This window comes from Chelonoidis abingdonii, chromosome 1 (assembly GCF_003597395.2).
Source record: "Chelonoidis abingdonii isolate Lonesome George chromosome 1, CheloAbing_2.0, whole genome shotgun sequence".
NCBI lineage: Eukaryota > Metazoa > Chordata > Testudines > Testudinidae > Chelonoidis > Chelonoidis abingdonii.
The window spans coordinates 6321138-6344714 of record NC_133769.1 but is presented as its reverse complement, the minus strand read 5'-3'; the positions used below and the strand labels follow the sequence as shown (position 1 = coordinate 6344714).

At 43.1% G+C, this 23577-nt stretch overlaps 1 long non-coding RNA gene across 4 annotated transcripts in view; it reads right to left on the bottom strand.

Moving 5' to 3' along the window:
- LOC116823524 (uncharacterized) overlaps positions 1–23577 on the bottom strand; it is a 228785-nt gene that overhangs the window by 145527 nt on the left and 59681 nt on the right. Inside the window, exon 2 of one of the 4 annotated variants that reach the window (XR_012655501.1) lies at positions 2793–3003. The exons of the other annotated variants lie outside the window; for them this stretch is intronic. This is a non-coding gene — a long non-coding RNA (uncharacterized LOC116823524). The remainder of the gene's footprint in view (positions 1–2792; positions 3004–23577) is intronic. 4 annotated transcript variants of the gene reach the window in all.

Sequence of the window (23577 nt, the reverse complement as noted above, 5' to 3'; positions counted from 1 at the left end):
CACCAGTGGAGAATAGAGGGGAATAATCACTTCCCTCGATCTGCTGGCAATGCTCCTACAAATACAGCCCAGTATGCCGTTAGCCTTCTTGGCAACAAGGGCACACTGACTCATATCCAGCTTCTTGTCCACTGTATCCCCAGGTCCTTTTCTGCAGAACTGCTGCCTATGGCAGTGCATGGGAGTCTTCCTCCCTAAGTGCAGGACTCTGCACTTGTCCTTGTTGAACCTCATCAGATTTCTTTTGGCCCAATCCTCCAATTTGTCTAGGTCACTCTGAACCCTGTCCCTACCCTCCAGCATATCTACTACCCCACTACGCTCGTCATTGCCGCACTTCGCTGAGGGTGACCAAGAGTCCTGTGGCACCTTAATGAGCTAACAGACGTATTGGAGTATACTAGATTGTGGGTCATCCTACGCCTTTGTCAGATGCACGTAATGGTAATGATTCAGAGGCAGGTATAAATATGCAGGCAAGAAATTGGCAGCTAGAGCTGATCGCAGGCTTGTTAATCGAGGAGAGCGCACTCCACTCTCTCACAGCCAGTTTGAGGTGGCGTCAACCAAAGCAAGAGAAACTGGCTTTGTAGTTGGATAGCTATTCACGTGTCCTGTATAATTTCAATCACTGAGCTGATGGTGGTCAAATTTGCAACTGAACTGAAGTTCAGCAGTTTCTCTTTGAAGTCTGGTCCTGAAGTTTTTTTGCTGCAGGATGGCTACCTTTAAATCTGCTATTGTGTGTCCAGGGAGGTTGAAGTGTTCTCCTACAGGTTTTTGTATATTGCCATTCCTAATATCTGACTTGCGTCCAACAATTCATCCCATCATCCAGATTATTAATAAAGATATTAAACAAAACCAGTCCCAGGACCAACCTCTGGGGCACTCCGCTTGATATTGGCTGCCAAAATGGATTCCTTGAGGACCTGCTCCATGATTTTGTCGGGGACTGAAATGAGGCTCGTGACAGGTGTCAACAAGGAACAATGGCTGGACAAAAAATGTGTGTGTCAACTAGGAATAGTGAGATGGGGAAAAGGACGCTGCACCCAACAAACATCCACATGAGCCAAATTCAGCAGCGTAATTACTGTCACCCAACTTCCCCATTCCCAGCGGTGTGAACACTCTGGATTGAGCACATGTTTGCATATAGGAGTCTGTCCCCAACCAGCTCAACTACATTTAATAACACTTTCAGACTACCAGAGCCATTTTTATTTTAAAAAAACAAAAAACAAAAAACAAACAAAAAAAAAAAACAACAATGGACCCATTATGTAACCCTATACAACAGACTGGAATTACTGCAGCCAGTACTCAGCAGGTGAGACTCAATCATACCTTTCAGTTCAAATTAATCTCCACTTCCACCTCATGCCTCAGTCCTTTGCAGACTAATCCAAAGTTTACTGAAGGCAATGAGAGTCGTTCCATTGTCTTGAAAGGGCTCCGAGTCTGGAACAATTCCAAACATGCAACGTGGTCCTTTCTGCTTTGGTTTGCTCTAACTTTGCAAGGCACTATGATGTTTAAGGATGGCAATATATAACTTGAGTCAGGGTGGCTCACACTTCAAAGAAGGAGAACCATAGTTTCTCCAAATCTTCCTATATGGATCCACATATTTTCATAAGACGACCAATTCACTGAATAAAGAGGAAATTGTGCCAACTATCATTAGCAAAAGACTGAATCACAGTTTGTCACCTGATGTACCCTATTCTAAGTCATCAACTTGCATAATTGCTTTTACTTACTGAACTAATTGATTTCCCATCACCAGTTTGGACATAAGCCACTGTTTCACCACGACAGAATGTCGACAATATTTAAAAACACTGTACTCAAAGAAACGTGCTGTAATCATAGAACAGAACAAACTGTTTTTCAGTTTAAGGAAGAGAGCACAAACTGTTTTCTCTGCAAAACAACAAAGAAACTGAATTTTGAAGGGTTCTTCTGGGTGGTGAGTAAAGTGGTTCTGATATTCAAACAATCACCAATTAAAGGAAAACCTGTACAGCAAAATGTTTATTTCCAACAGACCTGGTTTTAAGTACAGTTAGCTGATAAGAATGAGGATAACACCAACAACTCAAATTACATGATTACCAGTGCAGTGCTTAGATACTATTAAAACCATCACTACAAAAAACTCTTTGATAAGTTTACAGAGGTAAGTACACACATGCATCACAATGGAAACATTATGAACTAGACTGAGCCTGGTGACACTTCACATGGGGAACAAGGTGGAGTTTCCTTACACTTTATCCCTCAGCTTTGCACAAGGCTGGACACAATCTCATTATATGCTCTTATAGCATTGCACGAAAATGGAATTCTAATGAGGCTCTACAAACTCTCAGAGGTGGAAGGGCAGCCATGGGGGTTCAAGCTCACTATGCACCTTATAAAACAATGTATCTGCACTCCCAAAGTTATTGTACTTGCCACAAGTATAATGCCTCCAGGTGTTGCACAGCACCTCCTGACACACCATATCTGCGCACACACAATGTGGGTAGCAATGGAAAGCCACAATCTACACTAAACAGAATATAGACATATGCTTGTAAAGGTAAAGCCTTCACTTAGTATTTGTTGGGGGTTGATACAGGATTTAGTGAGTGGAAACCAAATCAACAGGGGAGGGGGCTGGGAATATATAAGAAAATTAACTCTTGTCTCAAACATTCTTTTGTTACAACCCATAGATATGACAGATGCTGAACAATGGTAGACCTTTCTGGAGAAAAGGTCAGAATAGGGAGGTTACTTACCTTGTACAGTAACTGCCATTCATTGGGATATTTGTCCCTATAGGGTGCTTCACTCCAGGGGCACACGTGCTCCAGGAGTTTTTTGGTAGTAGTGCCCATTCAGCCCCCACGTGTGTCTGGACCTCCTCATGCCATACAGAGGATATACAGAGCTGCACAGACAATCCAGCCTCAGTTCCTTCTTCACTGTGAAGCCCCATGAGAGGAGACTCTAAAGCAGAGGGAAGAGAGGCTGGGTACCAAAGCACCCATAGGATCAAACATCTTGAAAAACTCGTTACCTTGTCCAGTAAGTGACCTCTCTGTCTTTGAGTAACGTCCCTATGGGTGCTCCACTTCAGATGACTCTGAACCAGCATTCCCTGAAGGATGTGGGAGCTTTGAAGCCAGATTTAAGATCAATGACAGAACTGCTAAGAACAGTATCTGCCCTAGACAGGTGCACCAGAGTGCAGTGTTTTGGAAAAGTAAGTATAGTACAGAGGTCCAAGCGGCAGCTCTACACATTTCTGCAACTGGTAAATTTTACAGAGTCACAGAAACAGACTGAGATCTTATAGAATGGGCAGTTATTTTAAGAGGGGATTCAAAGTTAGCCTCATAACAAGAAGAGATACTTTCAAAGTGTGTTTCTGGGTGTCTTTGGGTAGAAATTGTGGATCCTTTGGATTCATCTGCCAAAGACAACATACACCATTCTGGGAGACTTTCTACGTGTTTTGTTTCTGTCCAGATAGAACGTTAATGCCCTTTTAACATCTAAGACAGGAGTAGGCAAGCTATGGCATGCATGTCGAAGGAGGCACATGAACTGATTTTCAGTGGCACTCACACCGCCTGGGTCCTGGCCACCGGTCCAGGGAGCTCTGCATTTTAATTTAATTATAAATGAAGCTTCTTAAACATTTTAAAAACCTTATTTACTTTACATACAACAATAGTTTAGTTATATATTATAGGCTTATAGAAAGAGACCTTCTAAAAACGTTAATACGTATTACTGGCACTGAAACCTTAAATTAGACTGAATAAATGAAGACCCCGCACACCACTTCTGAAAGGTTGCCGACCTCTGATCTAAGATATAGAGGGTAGTTTTCTCCCCGGTGTGAAACGGTTTTGGGAAAAAAGCCTAAAAGATGAATGACCTGACTGATGTGGAAATCAGAGCATAAATCAAACAGAAACTTAGAATGTGGTCATAAAAAACACTTTTTTCTTGGGCGGGGGGGGGGGGACTGTGAAGGGGGATCTGCCATTAACTCCCCTAGTTCTCCAAATCACCAGTCTGAAGTAGCTGCCACTAAAAAAGCTGTCTTCGTAGACATGTATAGGAAAGAGCACTTAGTTAATGGCTCAAGTGGAGGTTTCATCAAACAATTGAGGATCGAGTTCAAAACCCATACGCCACTGGGCTCTCTAATCTATGGAAAAAAAGTTTATCAACCCTCTGATGAATCTATAAGTTGTCAGATGGAAAAATACTGAAAATCCTCCAAGGAGTAGAAGGCTGTAGTAACTGCCAAATGAACTCTGATGGAGTTCAGAGAGTCCTGACTTTTTCAGGAACCAAGCTCTGAGTCACAGGATGCTCAGGCTGCAGAACAGAAACCAAATGGGAGTCCTGAGATAGCAGGTGGGGAATGGTCAAAGTTGTAATCCCAGGCAGAAAGTGAAGTGAATCAGTTAAAGAAACCAAACTTGTCTTGGCCAAGATGGTGTGATTAGAATAATTCTGGCTCTGTCTTGCTTGATCTTGTTTAGCACTTTTAGAATCAACAGCACTGGAATGGGTAAAGGTGGCCCTTCACCCGAAGGATAAGGAAGGAATCTCCTAAGGACAGATGGTCCAGACAGCCTCTGAAGCAGAACTTTTTGTACTCTGTTAGTGGTGGTGGCGGCAAAAAGGTCCATCTCTGGGTACAGGAATTAATGTCACTATATTCACATCCACGCACTTGACAAGAGACCATTCTTGTGATTTGTGAAGATGACAAGCATTTCAGTGACAAATGCATGCTGTGCTATGCATGTGCCCCACATGATTTGTTGATGAACTTAAGAACAGCCATACTGGGTCAGACGAGAGGTTCATCTAGCCCAGTACGCTGTCTTCTGACAGTGGCCAATTCCAGGTGTTTCAGAAGGAAACAGGAACAGGTAACCATCAAGTGATCCATCCCATCGCCCATTCCCAGCTTCTGGCAAACAAAATCAGAACCTCCCTGAAGAGCTGAGCTTCAGTTCATTTGCAAATTTGACACTATCAGCTCTGGACTCAACAAAGACTGTGAATGGCTTGCCAATTACAAAACCAGTTTCTCCTCCCTTGGTTTTCACACCTCTACTGCTAGAACAGGGCCTCACCCTCCCTGACTGAACTAACCTCGTTATCTCTAGCTTGCTTGCTAGCATATATATACCTGCCCCTGGAAATTTCCACTACCTGCGTCTGACGAAGTGGGTATTCACCCACGAAAGCTCACGCTCCAAAACGTCTGTTAGTCTATAAGGTGCCACAGGATTCTCTGCTGCTTTAGCTTATCAAGGGAGATCCTAGAAGTTTGTGGTCAGCCAATCTCAGATTAGAGCTTCTTCTTCCAAAAACTGGAAGAGGACTTACTGTTTAAGGTTTTCCATCTAAGACCTCTGCACTCAGAGGAAAGGTTCCTTTTGGAAGATCCCAGGTTTAAAAAATGACCTGGATTTCCAAGATACAAGAGGAAGCCAACAGCTAATTTGTGGGACACAATTAAGGTCCTACCTACGCTACAAAATAAATCCATCCTTTAAATATGTCAATGGACAAGCATATTGTAATTGGCTCCCCTGATACAGTAGTACTTGCAGTATACAAATGAGAAACACAAAATCACTGTATCAAAATGAACTTTGAGTATTATTATGTAAGATCATTCCTTTTCTTCTTTAAAAGAACTATTATGCAAGAGTTTAGATATGCACAGAGTAAAAACAGAAGACAGAAAAACAACTCAGGCAACTATAATATACTGTCTATAGCATAAAGAAAAATTTGCTTCTGTTAGTGTAGAAAGTGAAAGTGCAGAAAACTGTATATAAAATTCACCAGCATATTTTATGGGAACACATGACATTCATTTCTAATAATGCAAGGCAGATTTAAAGTATTCAGTAAGTTGCCACATACTGAATCACTAAAAAGTCCAAGTGATTTAATAAATCTCTTCTCTTAAACACATATTTTCCCCACCCACTCAGTGCTGAGAATTGCCTTAGGGCATAAGGTACAATGAAGCATAAACTACATACACAACATACAATCAACTAAGTATTGTCACTGAATTTGTTTTACATAGTCCAGCTGCAAACTTTGCAAAAAATGTTTTTATTTTACTGGAAACCACATTCACAAGCCCCATGCAGATCTCAGATATCCTCAGTGCTGAACCACAAACTACAGTACTGAGCGCTGGAAATTTAGTGTGTCTTTGCTGGGTTGAGAGGAGGTGTGTGAATGAGGGTCAGACCCTTGAGTCAAGCTGAGCTCCACTCATCACCAAGACTGAGAGAAGAGGAGTGAGATAGAGAATAACAGATCAGTGCATCTGAAAAGTCAGGCCAAAAGTCTCTTGAATTGGGAACCCAAAAAATCACTGGCTGCTTTTGAACATTTTGACCTGAGTTATTTAGGATCAAATTCTGCTTTCATGTAAACTGTCGTGAATCCTGAATGACTCCAGTGGAGTCAATGTACACAAGACCAGTATCACTCCTTTGTTATGTTAATTTTATACACAAACACACACTTTCTAGAAACATTATTTAAACTCAGGCCATGTCCATATTACAAAATTATGTCCACCTAACTTATGCTGGCGTACAGCCACTGCAGTTATTAAATCACTTGTGTGTGTGCACACTTGGCTCCTTGTGTCGACAGTGCACGACCTCACTTGCATCAATTATATTGTCAGTGTGAAGCATTGTGGGATGGCTCCTGAAAGCCAGTAACAGTCGATGTAAGCACCGTGGTGTCTATGCTGACACTGCGTCAACTTAATTACATCGACCATGGCTCTATGTCGCTTGAGGAGGTTGTGTTACTAAATGAGCATAAAGAGACACTTACTTAAGTGAAGACGCTTCCACAACTAGGTCAACACAAGGCAGCTTACATCGACCTAACCCTGTAGTGGAGACCAGACCTCAGTGCCTTACAGACATTTCTTGCATACTTAAACTATTCTGTGCTTCCTCACTTCCCGCTGTTACTCTGCCCCTTCCTTCGGCTTGAAGGCTTGTCTCTTTCACAAACAGAAACTGATCCAATAAAAGACATCAAGGTTCCTTTCAGAGCATGAAAACACCACTTTTCGCAAAAATCTTCATCTTAGACTCTATGTTGATAGGAGCTAAACAGCTTGGGAACTCATTTCTTCCTATAAAATGACAGCCAATTTGGCAAGTAAGCCACTGGCTTTGGGATGTCTAAATTTGGAAATCTAATTCTGTAGGTGCTGGTGGACACTCCAGATCTACTCAGTGCTGCTAACAAACTACTAGTGTCTCAGATTCTGTAAACTCTAGGTAGGAAAAAATGATTATTTTTTAAAAGGCAATAGTGGCTGGATAAGATAATCTTTGTATTTGTACTCCCCTACTCCACCACATTGCCATCAAGGAGTATGTACTTTTTGGACTCAATAGGTCTATAAATAATTATGGTCTCTCTGAAGCTGCCAAGGGGATGGAATGTGAAATTCCATACACATCCCAACAGGATCCCACAAACATTTTGGTAGAAAAATGTATTATGTAAAGCCCAAATGCCATTTCAAATATTTCTAATTTAATCACTGCCTTAAGTAAACTAGCATACACAAGCATTAGCTAGGTAGCCAAACTTTAACATACAATTATTCAGACTATGAGAAGACTGTCAGTGTGGCTTTCTGTATTTAACTAGAGTTAAAGTTTTTCTTTTTCAAATATGTTTTCACAAGTGGAGGAAAAAGGAAGAGATAATGAGCAGATACATCTAGTAACATATTATACTTTTAGGAAGAACGTGTGTGTCTTTTCCAAGCATTTAGGTCAGGAATACTTTCCACAACTTTTCATGGTCATTTGTTTTCAAGTATTGGAATTAAGTTTTCCTCCCTCTCTCTTTCTCTCTCTCTATCCTTCCCCTCCAAACTGCATCATTCCAACTATCTCCGATCCCGATCCCAGCCAATATACAGCTCAGGCTGAGTTTGGGGCTACAGAACTAAAAGCAATTTCAGCAACTATAGCCTTTTAAATCCAGACCTGAAAACTAATCTGAGAGTCAAATATCAGTTTAGCTACACGATTCTGGCTGGATTAACCCTTCAGCTACATAAAAAAAAAAAAAAAAATCATCAGGATTCCTGTCTGGGCAGTGAAACTGATGTGGGTCTGCTCCTATGCTCCTTGAGCTCCCAAAACTCCAACTGACTGGAGTCCAAGTGTACAAGGAAGGCAGGACTTGGCTCATTTTCTCATGTATTTTCCCATTTAGTCCTCACTAATTTCAAAATAATTTCTGGGGAAAGACTGAAACGTGCAAAACAGTTCATGCAAATATTTTACTTGTGTGACTTCTCACTTACCTACATGAATTTTCCATCATCTTTCTCCTAGATTTTCTATTTTAAATATTCCACCCCCATACTTTGTACATGTAAAGAATTGAAAAATGTAAAAATATTGATTTTTAATAGAATGTATTAAAAGGGCTCTTTTTGTCACAGGGGAAAAAATACAAAAATAGGCACTTTACATCTCATACATAGGAGTAAGGCTCCGTTCAGCAAAGGATTTAAGCACAGGCTTAAGCTTAAATCTTAGCCTTACAGCACAAAGCCAATGAAAAATTCATGTTTGCTTCACTAGGAATAGGATCAGGACCTAAACCAAAAAGCAAGTTTAAACTCTAGTGCTGAAGAGAAAATGAATTCAGCAATCACAAAAATATATCTTCTGTTAAAAGCAAAATGATACGCTCTACAGTCACCAATTAAAATTAATGCAATAGTTAATATCTGATTGCATGCGTCCGATGAAGTGGGTATTCACCAACGAAAGCTTATGCTCCAATATATCTGTTAGTCTTTAACATGCCACAGGACTCTTTGTTACTTTTTACAGATCCAGACTAACAGGCTACCCCTTTGATACGTAATATCAGGTTTGTTACTCTTACTCATTTCTTTTTTAAAAAAACAGGAGTACTTGTGGCACTTTAGAGACTAATACATTTATTTGAGCATAAGCTTTCGTGGGCTACAACCCACTTCATTGTATGCATGTAGTGGAACAAAGAGTAGGAAAATATATATATACACAGAGAACATGAAACAATGCATGTTACCATACACACTATAAGGAGAGTGATCAGTTAAGGTGAGCTATTATTAGCAGGAGAGAAAAAGAAGTGTTTGTAGTGGAGATGAAAATGCTTCTATTTTCCCCATATATATATCTTCCTACTATATTTCCACTACATGCATCTGATGAAGTAGGCTGTAGCCCACGAAAGCTTATGCTCAAATAAATTTGTTAGCCTCTAATGTGCCACAAGTACTTCTGTTCTTTTTGCAGATACAGACTAACACGACTGTTACTCTGAAACCTGTCATTTCTTCTAGTATCTCCAAAGCAATAAAATCGATAGTCTTTAAACTCTTAAGTTTGCTGGCACATGTGTAGTTCAATCCTCAAGATGAACATGACATGTTCTCTTCAGGCAAAAGTCCTTGAGGTGTGACACACCAGCCCGTCATCCCTCTCACTATTCAACATGTAGTTGACTACGAAACTGCCACGTAACTCTTGGTTTCCATGCATAGATTCACAGACTCTAGGACTGGAAGGGACCTCAAGAGGTCATCGAGTCCAGTCCCCTGCCCTCATGGCAGGACCAAATACTGTCTAGACCATCCCGCATAGACATTTATCTAACCTACTCTTAAATAGCTCCAGAGATGGAGATCCCACAACCCCCTAGGCATTATTCCCCAATGTTTAACTACACCTGACAGTTAGAGAACTTTTCCTAAATGTCGCCAACTAAATCCCCTTTTGCTGCAGTTATAAGCCCATTGCTTTTTGTTCTATCATAGAGGCTAAGGTTAACAAGTTTTCTCCCTCCTACCTGATGACACCCTTTTAGATACCTGAAAACTGCTATCATGTCCCCTCTCAGTCTTCTCTTTCCAACACTAAACAACATCCAGACTTCTTTCGCCTTCCTTCGTAGTCAATATCCAACGACCGTTGATCATTTTTGTTGCTCTTCTCTGGACCCTCTCCCTTTTCCACATTTTTGCTTGAATGCGGTACCAACTGGACACAATACTCCACTGAGCGGCCTAAACCAGCCGAGTAGAGCGAAGAAGATGGCTTTCTGTGTCTTGCATTTACAACGGCACCTGTAATAGATCCCAAATTACATTTGGCTTTTTCAACAGCATCACACTGTTGACTCATATTTAGCTTGTGGTCCACTATAACCCCTAGATCCCTTTCTGCCATACTCCTTCCTAGACAGTCTCTTCCCATTCTGTATGTGTGAAACTGATTGTTCCTTCCTAAGTGGAACACTTTGCGTTTGTCTTTATTAAACTTCATCGTGTTTACCTCAGACCATTTCTCCAATTTGTCCAGATCATTTTGAATTATGACACTGTCCTCCAAAGCAGTTGCAATCCCTCCCAGTTTGGTTAAATATGATTTAACCAGTCTGGCAGTTTCGTAGTCAACTACATGTTGAATAGTGAGAAAGATGATGGGCTGGTGTGTCACACCTCAAGGACTTTTGCCTGAAGAGAACATGTCATGTTCATCTTGAGGATTGAACTACGCATGTGCCAGCATGATACTCCTCTTTCCCCACTGTGAGCAGATAACAAGCCTCCATAGCCTGCAAATATTTAATCAGCATTGGCTGTAACAAGAGGACAACAAAATGATACTGGAAGCTGAAAAGGACACACAATTTATATACGGTAACTAAAATTATAATACTGTATCTAAAAGATCAAATACAACAAAAGCCAGGGGATGGGGGAAGAGCGGGATAGGCAACTGGCTTAAGTGGTACACTGGCTAGGTTCAGGCTCCCTAGACAGACGTAAATTTCACTCCTCAGGATTAAAGGCCAGATCTTAAGAGGGGTTGAAAGAGTTGAGCCCTTTTCATGGAGAGGCAATGTGAGTCTGTTTTCGGCTTTGGCATGGATTTGTTGTGTGAGATTGGGCAAACCACTCTGCCTCTCTGTGCCTTGGTTTCTCCAACAATAAAATGGAGATAATACAGAACTACTAAATAAAGGCCTAGGGAAGGTTATTCATGTTTGTAAAGTACTTTGAAGACAAACACCACTATATGCACTAAGTGCTAAACAATATTTTTGATCACAAATAGCAAAACTATTTCATGCTTGATTCAGATTTCAAAAAAAGGGGGAAATTCTCCTTTTAATACAAAGTGATTGAGAGCCTAATACCACAGCTCATTGAAGAACAAGGCATGAAGATGGCTTCTAAGATCCCAAGTTGGATGACCCTTTGAAATAGTATTGCGTTTCCTTCTCTCCCTTGGCCTGAGACATCTTGTTAGTTCAAAAAGGAATGATCATTTGGGGTTTGTTTTTTTTAAACTATTAAAATTTCTTAATCATATTTTCCATCACTGATCAGAGTTTGGAACTTTAATCTTTCCAAAAGCTTTCCAATGTTCATTTTATAGGTTTAAAGTGATTTGAGGAGGTAAGAAAAGTAATTGTTACTGCAACCACAACCCATAAAAATTGTCACTCCCACACCAAGGGAACTGTTCATGTGATTACGACCTGTAGGATTTAGCCTAACAGCAGAATTCCTATTTTACAACCTAACTGGGGATTGAGGAATTCATGAAATTGAACATCTCAGAATTACAGCTGGTAGGCTGCATAAACTGTTGTGGTGCACTACGTCACTTTCTTTTCATCCGTCAAACCACTGCAACGCAATGATTTCAAATGCACTGAAGGCACTGGAATGTGAAGAGATGTCATCTAACATCACTTTCATCATGTGATTTTTTTTCTTTCCTGTCTGGAATAGTGGTTCATATGACCAGTCATTCGCAAAACTGCTGTTCATGCAATGGAGGTTCTATTGTAGAGCACAATTTTATGGGTTATAAATAAGCCTTATAAAACGATAAATGTCAGTGCGCTAATTACAGTGAAGGCTGTCTCCACAGTAGTGGAAGTGGGAGCAAACAAAGATGCCAAACTCTCACAGTTTTATTGCCAGTCTTGTGATTTGGGGAGTTTCTTCAAGTCCCAGCTCCTGGAAGCAGTTGATTATGTGAGAATGCAAGCAGTTTTCATTGAAGAATTTAAACAAGTAAGTTTCTAGCCTTTATATTTGTGGAGACAAGTTTGAAAGAACAAAACCAAAAGGCTCAAGTACCAGAAAAAACCCTAAATTATTCTAAAAATCTCATTTTAAATAGGCATGGCAGAATCTGATTTTTTATAATTTGAACAGATACACTGAAGTTTATTTTTATGCATTTTTTAGATTATTGATTTAAATTTTCAGAGTTGCAGGGAAAATATTGCAGGAGGGGTCAAGCTATTTAATGACAGTAGATGTTGAGATTCACACAATGAAAGCTTTATCACCATTAAAAACACAACTTGTCAACAAGACGTCAAAACATACATAGTAAATATCCTTAAGTCAAACTCAAAATAAGTTCTCAAGCAGCATTTTTCTTACTTTCCCTATCTGTAAATTTCTATCATCATCATCATCAATGGAAATATTTTTTCCATCACTTTGTGTGTGTGGTGAAATCAACATTTACCAATAAAATCCTTCAAGCCTCTTTTTAAGTCAATCTCATCATTTTGTAGGGGCTGGACTCATGGTTTTTGAAAATTTGCAGTTGGCAATACTGAAACCCTGTACAGTGAAATTTTCAAGAGGAGCCTAGGAGAATTACATACCCAATCAATAAATTTGGGCTTTGAAAATTCTCACTAAGGCACTTTCAAAGTTAAACCCATTACTCCTTCTCCCCTGGTCACAAATGATAACTTTGTGAAAGTCGTTTCTTTGAGACTTGGTCTCACACACAGGTTAGTACGTTTAGGAAAGTGTGATGACTTTCTTTTCAGATGTTATGTCAGCAAATCATCCTCCCATTTTCCCCAAGCTCCATAAAAAAAAAAACGAAAAAACAACAACAAAAAATAATTATTCTCCTTTTAAAAAAAAAATCTTCAGAACCTGTTGTGCACAAAGGGTATGTCTACACAGCAAAGAAAAACCTGTGGCTGGCCTGTGCCTGCCTGAGCTGACTCAGGCTTGTGGGGCTTAGGTTGCAGAGCTGCTTCATTTTTATGTAGACTTCCAGGCTCAGGCTCAGGCTGCAGCCTGGCCTCAGGCCTGAGAAGGGTGGGAGGGTCCCAGAGGCCCAGACGTCTACACAGCAATGAAACAGCACTGCAGCCCGAGCCCTGCAAGCCCAAGTTGGATGGCACAAGCCAGTCACAGGTTTTTCTTTGCTGTGTAGATATACCCAAAGACTCCAGCAAAAACAGCTAAACTTTAATGCTTCTAAGCTGGTACACAGCTAGTCCCCCAGAGAGGTAGAAGTCTCCGGTATTTCTAAGGTGCCTATCCACAAGGTATCTAAAGACCATAAACAGCTTTTACTAAGTAACATGCCATTAGTTTTGACATTTGCCTAGTATGCAACTGTTATTACATGTTTATGTGATTGCAAAATTTAAAATAGAAAGCTTCCCAGTGACTTCAACAAGCTCTGAATTAGGCTCTGGTAATACCTCACTATTCAGAAGTGTTTTCAGACAGATTTTGTTTTCTTAATTTCATCTCATTACGCCTTATTATATACTCCATCCTCACCATTGTCCCACCTAAAGCAATGCCTCTTGCATACTAACATTTTATGTGAAGTCTGGGTAGTTCTCTTGAGTACACTTGTCAATATTCAGTACATGTTTATTATTTAGGCTATACTAGAAATTATAAATAAATAATAAAATATCTTCTAGGGAATGCTGCAAGTCCTCTCTTTTCACATGAGCTTCTGAGGAAGGAGAGGCCCAACGTTTGAGAGGAAATTATTTTTCCCCTACAGGGTTCAAATGTTTTGGGGGCAAGATATAGATTTTAATTTGGATTGTTATTTTAAGATTTGGTCAAAGGTGATTAAGGTAAATAGACAGGTACCTTTCTTTGTATGTATGACAGCAAACAAGAAGTAAATAATACAATTTGCTGAAAAACTCCTTCAGCCCATCCTGCCGCTATTGTTACTTCATAGAATCAGAGAAGATTAGAGTTGGAAGAGACCTTAGGAGGTTATCTAGTCTAACTGCCTGCTCAAAGCAGGACCAACCCCAACTAAATCTCTTATTTTACAGTTATACAAGAGACGATTAATACACGTCAGCACATCAACTGTTGAAATCAAAGATGGAAAAGTACAGAGCAGGCCCCATTTCCATGCCTTCAGTTAAAACATAAAGTGAAAGTTCTAAATGAGAAATGTGGGAATTTCCCCCTCTGAACCACAGGTGGTCAGAAAACTTCTTTAAGGAAACTCCTTTTTGAGAGTTGTCAAAAAAAATTCAGACAAAATGTGTGTAAAAACAAAAATTTGTCATATATGCTGATAGTTTTCTGTGATGTGACCGCTGCAGGTATGCACAATGGGTCTGGCTAGCTGTATGAGGAAAAGTGAACAAGGCTAAGAGGTTTGGTCAAAGTGGAACAGAGACAACTGGGGAAGAGGTGACCAGTCAGGAGCCTTGGGTCAAATGGCCCTCTCACCCCCACCTACTACAAGCAGAGCAGATCCAGGGCTATTGAGGAAGGAAACTTTCTCAGAACACTCATCATGGAAAACTGTATAAGCCAAAACAGACAAGTCCAGATAATAACAGCTAGAAAAGGCACAGTCTGACTGCCCAATGGCCACTTGTCAGGACTTGGAAACAGAGGCTTCCACATTTTTCACCCAGGAGGTGGTTATGACTCTGATGGAGTGAACTCTGAGGTTTCCTGGGTAAGGAACACTGGCTAAAAAATAGAGTGTTCTTTCGCAGTGTGGCCTGAATCTAATCTCTGTCTCTCAGTTTCCCATCTGTGAAATGGGGATAGCAGCACTTCTGTGCTTCAGATGTTGTGAAGGCAAACTCATAAAGATTTGAAAGACACCCCATGTCAAGCACTACAGAAAAATCCATGAAGACATATTTTAAATTCATTCAGCACAGGATTTGGATTGTGTTAGTAATAAAGGCATTGGGTGATGCCTTCAGACAGTGATAAAAAGAAATGAACAAATGTCTCATTCACTGAGCACTGTCCACTGAACAAGGCAAGAATCCTGTGGGGGGACGGGGAAAGTATGTGATTATAAACCATGGATACGTTTTTAAAAAGCACCTAAGTGACCTGAAAATGAGACTTAGGAGCTTTGAAAATTTTACCCTGTATCATAATGCACGTGTGCAAAGGGGGCAGAATTTGTGGGAATGGGCTACCGTAATTCACCGCTGCCAGGTTTTGCGTCATTCTATGTCTGATGTTTTATGCAACTTTTAATTTGCTAATTTGGATATAGTTGTAAACTCCAGCTTGAAAAAAAAAGGTGTGGATTTAGTGCCGGTGAAAGGCATCACCATGGCAGCCCTGGCCAATGAAGCTCTCTGTTGATCTACAAGGTAGCCGCAGGGCAAGACCCCCACCACTCCTACTCTCTTCCCACAGGCACACAGTGATCTGCTAGCATATCCCTACCATGGCCAGGTAGGAGGCTTCCTCCAGAGGTAATAGCAGTTCAGTCTCCATGGTCCATGAGCTGGAATTGAGACCTGTCAAACTCATTTCAACTGGGGCCATTAAGCATCCAGTAGATGGGACCAAACTTTACCCTCACATGAGTTGGGCTGGATTCGTACTGGTGACCTACAGGCAAAAAGCTCTTAAGCTCAATAGCCATGTCCTGTGGTATGGAATCCCCTAATAAGTGTTAATGTTACGTCTTCAAGAATTATGCTTATTTTCTGGAAGAATATGTTTAGTAAGTCAAAGTTTTGACCTTGCACTTCCAATCTCTGGACACACAAGCAACATCTCCCACCCATTGTTCTCAACCTTCTTCAAATAAACTGTAAAATAAATGGCCCACCCTTTTCTTAAAAGGATAGTTCCCATTAACCAAAAACACAAATACTAAAAAATACCCAGAACAAATATTTATATAAATTCACCTCCACACATGAGGTTCTGCAATATAATATAGGGCACACTAAATTTCCCACCACCACACAATGGGTTATCATCAGCCAAGGTTGAACCCAGAACTATGAGATACTATCTGAAGTGATAGAGATCTGTGCTGTGTAATTGGTGGGGGAAGCACGCTGTTAGCATCTATGAGAATCATCCCATACAGAGAGAGAGGATGGATACAGTTTACTGCTGGTTACACAACTCCTTGTAAACCAGCCCTAGAATGTTGGATATTACTAGCAAAAAAAAAAGGCATAATAAGAACCAATGGCTGAGAGCTGAAGCTAGAAAAATTCAAACCAGAAATTAGGCACAAATTTATATCAGTGAGGGTGATTAATCATTGGAGCAAACTACCAAGGGAAGTGGTGGATTTTCCCATCTCTAGACATCTTCAAATCAAGACTGGTTGCTTTTTCATGAGATATACTTTAGCGAAACACAAGCTGTTGGTGTTGGGCTCAATACGAGAGGTAACTGTGTGAAATATAATGGCCTGTGATATCAGAAGATCAGACTAGATGATTTAATTCTCCCAACTGGCTTTAAACTCCATGAACCTATGATAGCATGAATCTTGATTCTTTTCCTAGGTCTGGCAGCAAAGTGTGGTCAGGCGGTTAGAGATAGCATAACGAAGTTTAAACAATGTCCCTATTTGATTATCTGCAGAGGCTGAACCTAGGATATCTGATCTAAAAGCATAAGCCTGTATCACTGAGCTAAAATACCACTTCTGTTGGAATGCAAGCTGCAGCAGACTTAAACCTCTTCATATAATCTAGCCACTGGCAGGGGATAAAGAGCCACACCATGATAGTATGGCTTACACATGCACATACTTTGGCACATTTCTTCTGAAAGGCAGCTTTCAGTGACCTTGTCAAACCCTCTGCTTTAAAAGTGGTAATTATAATTACCTCCCGCAAGGCACAGGCGGTAGGCCACAAGAAGGGCTGTGAAGTTCATAGAGCCAACAATCAAAGGAAGAGCTGGGATTAGAACTCATGGGCACTTGGCTTTTAACTCAGTGTTCATGCCCCCTAAGTTACATGGTACTATATGGATGAGTATCTGTCTTCCTCATTAAAAATGCATCACATTTTATCAGTTGTGCATGAATGCATGACAGACCTATGAGACGCATGACACTTGGCAGAGCTGTTAATACTGACATTTTCTAATCTGTGAGTACTTTTGCTGTTTTAATAATAGCCTTTTAACACAACTTTTTAAAATGAATATATTATTTTATATATCTTCATCTATCTGCATGCTTTGCAAGGCAAATGAAGGCAAGGAAAGAAGAAGCGCAATGGAGCATGTAGGCCGAGGAAGATGGCTGGCTGCCAATACACATACTCACATTTGGAAAAACCCGTTCACTCAGGGTAAGCAGGTGTATTTCTCAGATGGCTCCAATTCCTGCTAAATCTCAACTTTTGTTTTAAAAATGAGTTTCTAGCCTGTATGGCTACAAAGATAACCGTTCTAGTGATAAATGAGTGTAAAATGATGCAGCTATGCCTTTGCCTACAAAACAGGTGGTGCTGACACAACAGGAGGGAATGAAGTTGAGGATCTGGGCTCCTCTCTGTTCTTAATAAATTCATCAGCAAAGTGAAAGTAACCAATGATGTGGATAAACTGCACATTTAAATCCACTGCATAGAGACAGAGTAGTTACTCCTGGGAAAATTCTGTGCCACTATGCATGCACAGAATGTATGTCCCCCACAGATTTCTTTGCTTCCATGAAAAAAAAAATCTTTCTGACATCAGAGAGGTAAATCACTGTGGGGCAGGTGGTGGGACTGGTGAACACCCAGCTGGTGGCTCCTAGCCTGCACCATACTGAGCTACTACTCACAGCTGGGCTAGGGAGGACGGGACTTCCTTTTTCCCTGCATGGCATCTGGGCCCAAGTCAGATCCACCCCTAGATTCCTCCCTCGGCTGCAGGAAGGTCTGCAAACTCCCGCTTTCCCCCGATTCCTGTGTCCATGGCTCCTCAGCTTCAGGGGGAGGCATTCCTGTACAGGGAGCTGCTCCCTCATCCACCCAACCCCTGTGCATCCAGACTCTCTCATACCCAGACCCTCCCGCCAAGCCTCTCAGAACCACCACTCAGAACCACCACTCTGCACTCAGAACCACCACTCCCCCCCATGAGCCCCACTCACCCTGCTGCACCTGGACCACACTGACGAGTCACCTGCACTCAGATCTGCACCTCACTGAGCCCCAACCACCCCACCCCACCGAGCCTTTGACACCCAGACCCCTCTGCCGAGCTCTATTCCCTCACACCCAGACCTCCCCACCGCTGAACCCCAATCACCTTCACTTGGATCCCCCTGCAGAGTCCCATTACTGTTCCACCCAGAACCCCTAACAAGCTCCTGTGCATCCAGATCCCCCACACCCGGATCTCCCACTGAGACACCTGCACCCAGAACCATCTCAACCCACACCTGGTTCCCCCCCACATTAAGCCCCTCTGCACTTGGATCCTGCCTTGCTGAGCTTGCCTGCCCACACAGAGGGGCAGGGCCCCTGGGTGTTTCTGGGGAAGGCCCGGTCCTTGCATTGTATCAGGGTTGAGTGCAGCCTCACCACTGAGGGTGTGTCCTGGGGACAAGCTGCAGAGTGATCTCCCACCTCTGTGTAGCCAGTGGCCTGTGCTCCCCAGTGCTATGCTGGAGCCCCCACATTTTTTGACAAATAAAATTTGCAGAATTTTAAAATATTGTGCACAGAATTTTTAATTTTTTGGCGCAGAATGCCCTCCAGAGTAAGTAGTACTATGAGGTAGCGTGGAGAATGGGTGTCCTGTAGGGATGCAAGAGGAACATAGGGAAGTGTAAGAAAGTTGCTAATTCACAACATTTCTGCTTCATGCACAAGGCTTGACATTATGTATACTTCCGAAATCAAGCTGCTAGTATGTTTTGTAAATAACAGCATTATGCAGCACGTGCAGATCACGGCTAACAGTGATCTTTAATCAATTACCACTCATCCTTCAAATTCACTACCTTCTGTTTTAGTTTTTCTAAGTGTCTGTCTACACTAGAAACCTAAGTCAACCTATATTAGTCAACTTACAGCCACTGCAGTAATTACTGCAGTGGTACAGGTCTCCATTACTCTCCTTGGATCAGTGGTATGTGTCCTCACCTGGAGCGCTTCCACTGACCTAAGAGGGACAAGTGTGGGGAGCTGAGAGACCCTGGCAACTCCCTGCTAGGAGCCTGGCTGTCCCACCCCTCTGATACGCATTACACGCCAGGAGTGGGGAGGAAGCTGCCAGAGGCTTCTCACCTGCCCCACATTCCCCACCCAAGGCTTCTCAGCTCCCCTCCCACTCACATACACCCTGGCAGCCTTGTCAATTTCATAGCTTGGGGGATGTGAAATTGACATGGCTGCCCAAATCCAGGCAGGAAACGGGCAGGGTGCCCCTCAGGCTTCTCGCCCGGCTCTCAGCTGGGTTCAAGGCCCGAAGCCGCTCTGGATTCTCGCCCCAGCAACCAGCTGGGATTGGGTTCCAAAGTCACCTCTACAAAGACACTGCATCACCCTAACTAGACTTACGCCTCTCGTGGAGGTGGAGTTATTATGTTGGTGTAGCATGGCACTAACATCAGCGGCAGAAAGGCTGTACTGTAAACACTGACATAATTAGGTTGAGATAAGTTTCACTATGTTAACCTAATTGTGTTGTAGACCAGCCCTAAGAAACTCACTTATAAGATTTTAAGTGGAGGCCAGTGAACTGAAAGGTGCTACGATCTGTACCTCTTCGCCATTGGCCTATGTGCATCACTACACAAGGCCTATGATAAATCCTTCAGCTGTGCATATAATTTACACTGTAGGAGGACCAATATATTATCCAAAATAAAATGGTACACAAGAGGCATAAAAAACAGTTACGAAAAGGTAGGTAACTGTTGTTCTTCGAAATGTGTTGCTCATGTCTAGTTCATTCTAGGTGTGTGCATGCCCATGTGCACAGTCGTTGGAGATTTTTGCCTTAGCAGTATCCGTAGGGTCGGCTGTAGCGCCCCCTTGAGTGCCGCACTCATGCATTGGTATATTAGGCGCTGTCGACCCTACACCCTCTCAGTTCCTTCTTGCTGGCAATTCCGACAGAGGGGCAGGAGGGTGGGTAGTGGAATAGACATGAGCAACACATCTTGAAGAACAGTTACAAAAAGGTGGGTAACCGTTTTTTCTTCTTTGAGCACTTGCTCAGGCTGATACCATTCTAGGTGACTCACAAGCAGTATCCTCAGAGGTAGGCTCAGAATTCAGTCTAGCAGCTTGCAGTTCTGCCTTACCAAAGCCAGCATCGTCCCAGGCCTGGTGAGTAAGTGCGTAATGGGGCATGAACATGTGGATGGACAACTAGGTAGCTGCCCTACAGATGTCCGGGATAGGCACTTGAGCCAGGAAAGCTGCCAAGGAGGCTTGCACCTTGGTTGAATGAGTGGTTCTGATTGCTGGAGGTGGCATCTGTGCCTGATCGTAACAGCAGCAAATGCACACAGTGATCCAATAAGAAATTCGTTGAGCGGACACTGGATGACCTTTCATCCTGTCAGCCACCATGACGAACAACTGTGTTGACTTGAGGAATGGCTTGATCCTTTCAACGAAGAAGGCTAGCATCCTCCTGATGTTTAGGGAATGCAATCTATGCTCCTCTTCTGACCTATGCAGCTTTGGAAAAAAAGACAGGCAAGTAAATGTCCTGGCCTGTAAGAAACTGCTCTGAAAAGAACCCAGCTCGCTCAAACTGAAGGTCCTGACGTGTAGTCTGCATCTCCTGGGATAGCCCAGAGGACCATAACCAGGAGCTGCACCTTGTTAGGTGAAAGCAACTACCCTGGCCGCTGAGTCCGTAGTGTCCCAAGCCATCTGGAGGACGCCTCTCATCACCACTTTGCACTTGTTCACCAAGGCAATGAACTCCTGGGCCCAGTCCTGTGGGTGGCCCTCCTGGAACTTGCTGATGGAGTCCCACAAGTTGAAGTTGTATCTGCCTAGCAGTGCCTGAGAATTAGACACCAGAAATTGCAGGCTGGCTGTCGAATAAATTTTCCTGCCAAACAAGTCCAGCACCTTGGTGTCTTTTATTTTTTGGTTTGCCACTCGCCTGTCCCTGTCTGACCCTTTCATTGACAGAGGACATGACCACGGATCCAGCAGGATGGTGGGTGTACAGGTACTCAAACCCCTTTGTGGGGACACAGTACATCTTTTCCACTTTCATGGAGCTAGGCGGAATGGAAGAGGGAGTTTGCCACACAGACTTGGCAATTTTAAGGACCCCTGAGTGGAGGAGGTCATCAGACTCCTCTGCTAGTTCCTCTACCTCCAAGTTTGGGTTGGCAGTCACCTTTTTGAGCCAGGCCTGGTGCTCTTTGAAGTCATCGGCAGGGGAGAGGGGCTGCTTGTTTGCAAGGGACCCACAACTGCTTCATCCGGAGAGGACAAGGATGACTGCACAGCAGGGGGAGGGGCAGCTTCCCCTTGCTCATCTAGGGAGGACTCCTTGGGCATCGGGGCACGCTGGGTCGCCCCTGTGTCGGATTCAGCACCATCCCCTGACTCAGGTGTCAGCTATGCCGGGGGCAGCTTGTCCGATGCAGTCTGGGAGGAACAGTGGGAGTATAGGACTGGCATAACAGGTACACCCCATGGGTTCGAATACTGCAGCAGAGTAATTATGTGCCTGATAACAGCAGCACTAAAGAGACCCCTATTTAAGCATAACTAAGTCATCAGTCTTGCAAATTCCATTTACAGGCAAGAAAAGATAGTTATAGATTTAACTAAGGGCATGGCTAAACTTGCAGATGTAGAGCATTTTAAGGTAAACCCGCCTTTGGAGAGCGCAGTATTGCAAGTGCTGCAGTCTGTCCACACTGACAGCTGCAAGCGCACTGGCGTGGCCACATTTGCAGCATTGGAAACAGTGCATTATGGGCAGCTATCCCATAAAGCCCCTCTTCCCATTCTGGCGCTGTGGCTTGTGGGAAGGGGGTGGGGCATTCTGGATCCTGTCCCAATGCCCCGTGATGCATCAGTTCGCATTCCAGCAATCCTTCTGCTGCCGTCTACATCTGGTGCCATCTTTCAACGTCTTTTGTACTGCGTGCTCTGTCTTCCCTTTTGGACTGTGGGAATGGAGCCCGAATTGCTGAGGAATATGCTGATGAGTCTCGCCAGCACGTCACGTTTGGCAGTCAAGTTACTTCTTAAGATCCAAACTGACAGTGAGGACTCCAATTATATCAACTTGAGCAATGCATACAACATGAGATTGCTAGTGGCATTCATGGACATGCTCACCACCGTGGAATGCTGTTTTGGGGCTTGGGAAACAAGCACTGTGTGGTGGGAAAACACCGTCATGCAAGTCTGGGATGATGAGCAGTGGCTGCAGAACTTTCAGATGAGAAAAGCCACTTTCATGGGACTGTGTGATGAGCTCGCCCCCACCCTGCAGCACAAGGACATGGTATTTAGAGTTGCCCTGACGGTGGAGAAGCAGGTGGCTATTGCAGTCTGGAAGCTGGCAACTCCAGACAGCTACCGATCAGTCGCTAACCAGTTTGGAGTGGGAAAGTTTACTGCTGGAATCATGTTGATGCAAGTTTGCAGAGCCATTAATCACATCCTGCTCAGAAGAACCATGACTCTGGGTAACATGCATGACATTGTGGCTGGCTTTGCACAAATGGGTTTCCTTAACTGCAGAGGGGCAACAGATGGGACACATATTCCAATTCTGGCACCAGCCCACCTAGCCTCCGAGTACATTAATCAGAAGGGGTATTTCTCTATGATTCTTCAGGCGCTTGTGGATCACCATGAGGATTTCATTGAGATTAATGCAGGCTGGCCCGAAAAGGTGCATGACGCATGCATCTTTCAGAACTCTGGCCTGTTCAGGAAGCTGCAAGCCAGTGCTTTTTTCCCAGACCAGACGATCATCGTAGGTGAAGTCGAAATGCCCACTGTGATCCTTGGAGACCCTGCTTATCCTTTAATGCCATGGCTCATGAAACCCTGCATAGGGAGCCTTGACAGCAGCAAGGAGTGGTTCAACAACAGGCTGAGCCCATGCAGAATGACTCTGTAGTGTGCTTTTGGCTGTTTAAATAGCCACTGGCACTCCTGGCTTGAGAACAGCTCCTGCCTGCCTGCATATAGAGATTCTGCGGTGTCTTCCTCTGCCTCAGCACCCTCTCTCCCGCTTTGCTCCTCCTCCTCCTCCTGCCTTGTTGATCTGGGCTCTGAAGTCTCCATGGTGGTACTCGGAGTGGAGGTGGGGGTCGCCCCCAAGTATCATGTCCAGCTCTTTGTAGTAATGGCAGGTCGTGGGGGAAGCACCGGAGCAGCGGTTTGCCTCACAGGCTTTGCTGTAGGCATTCCACAGCT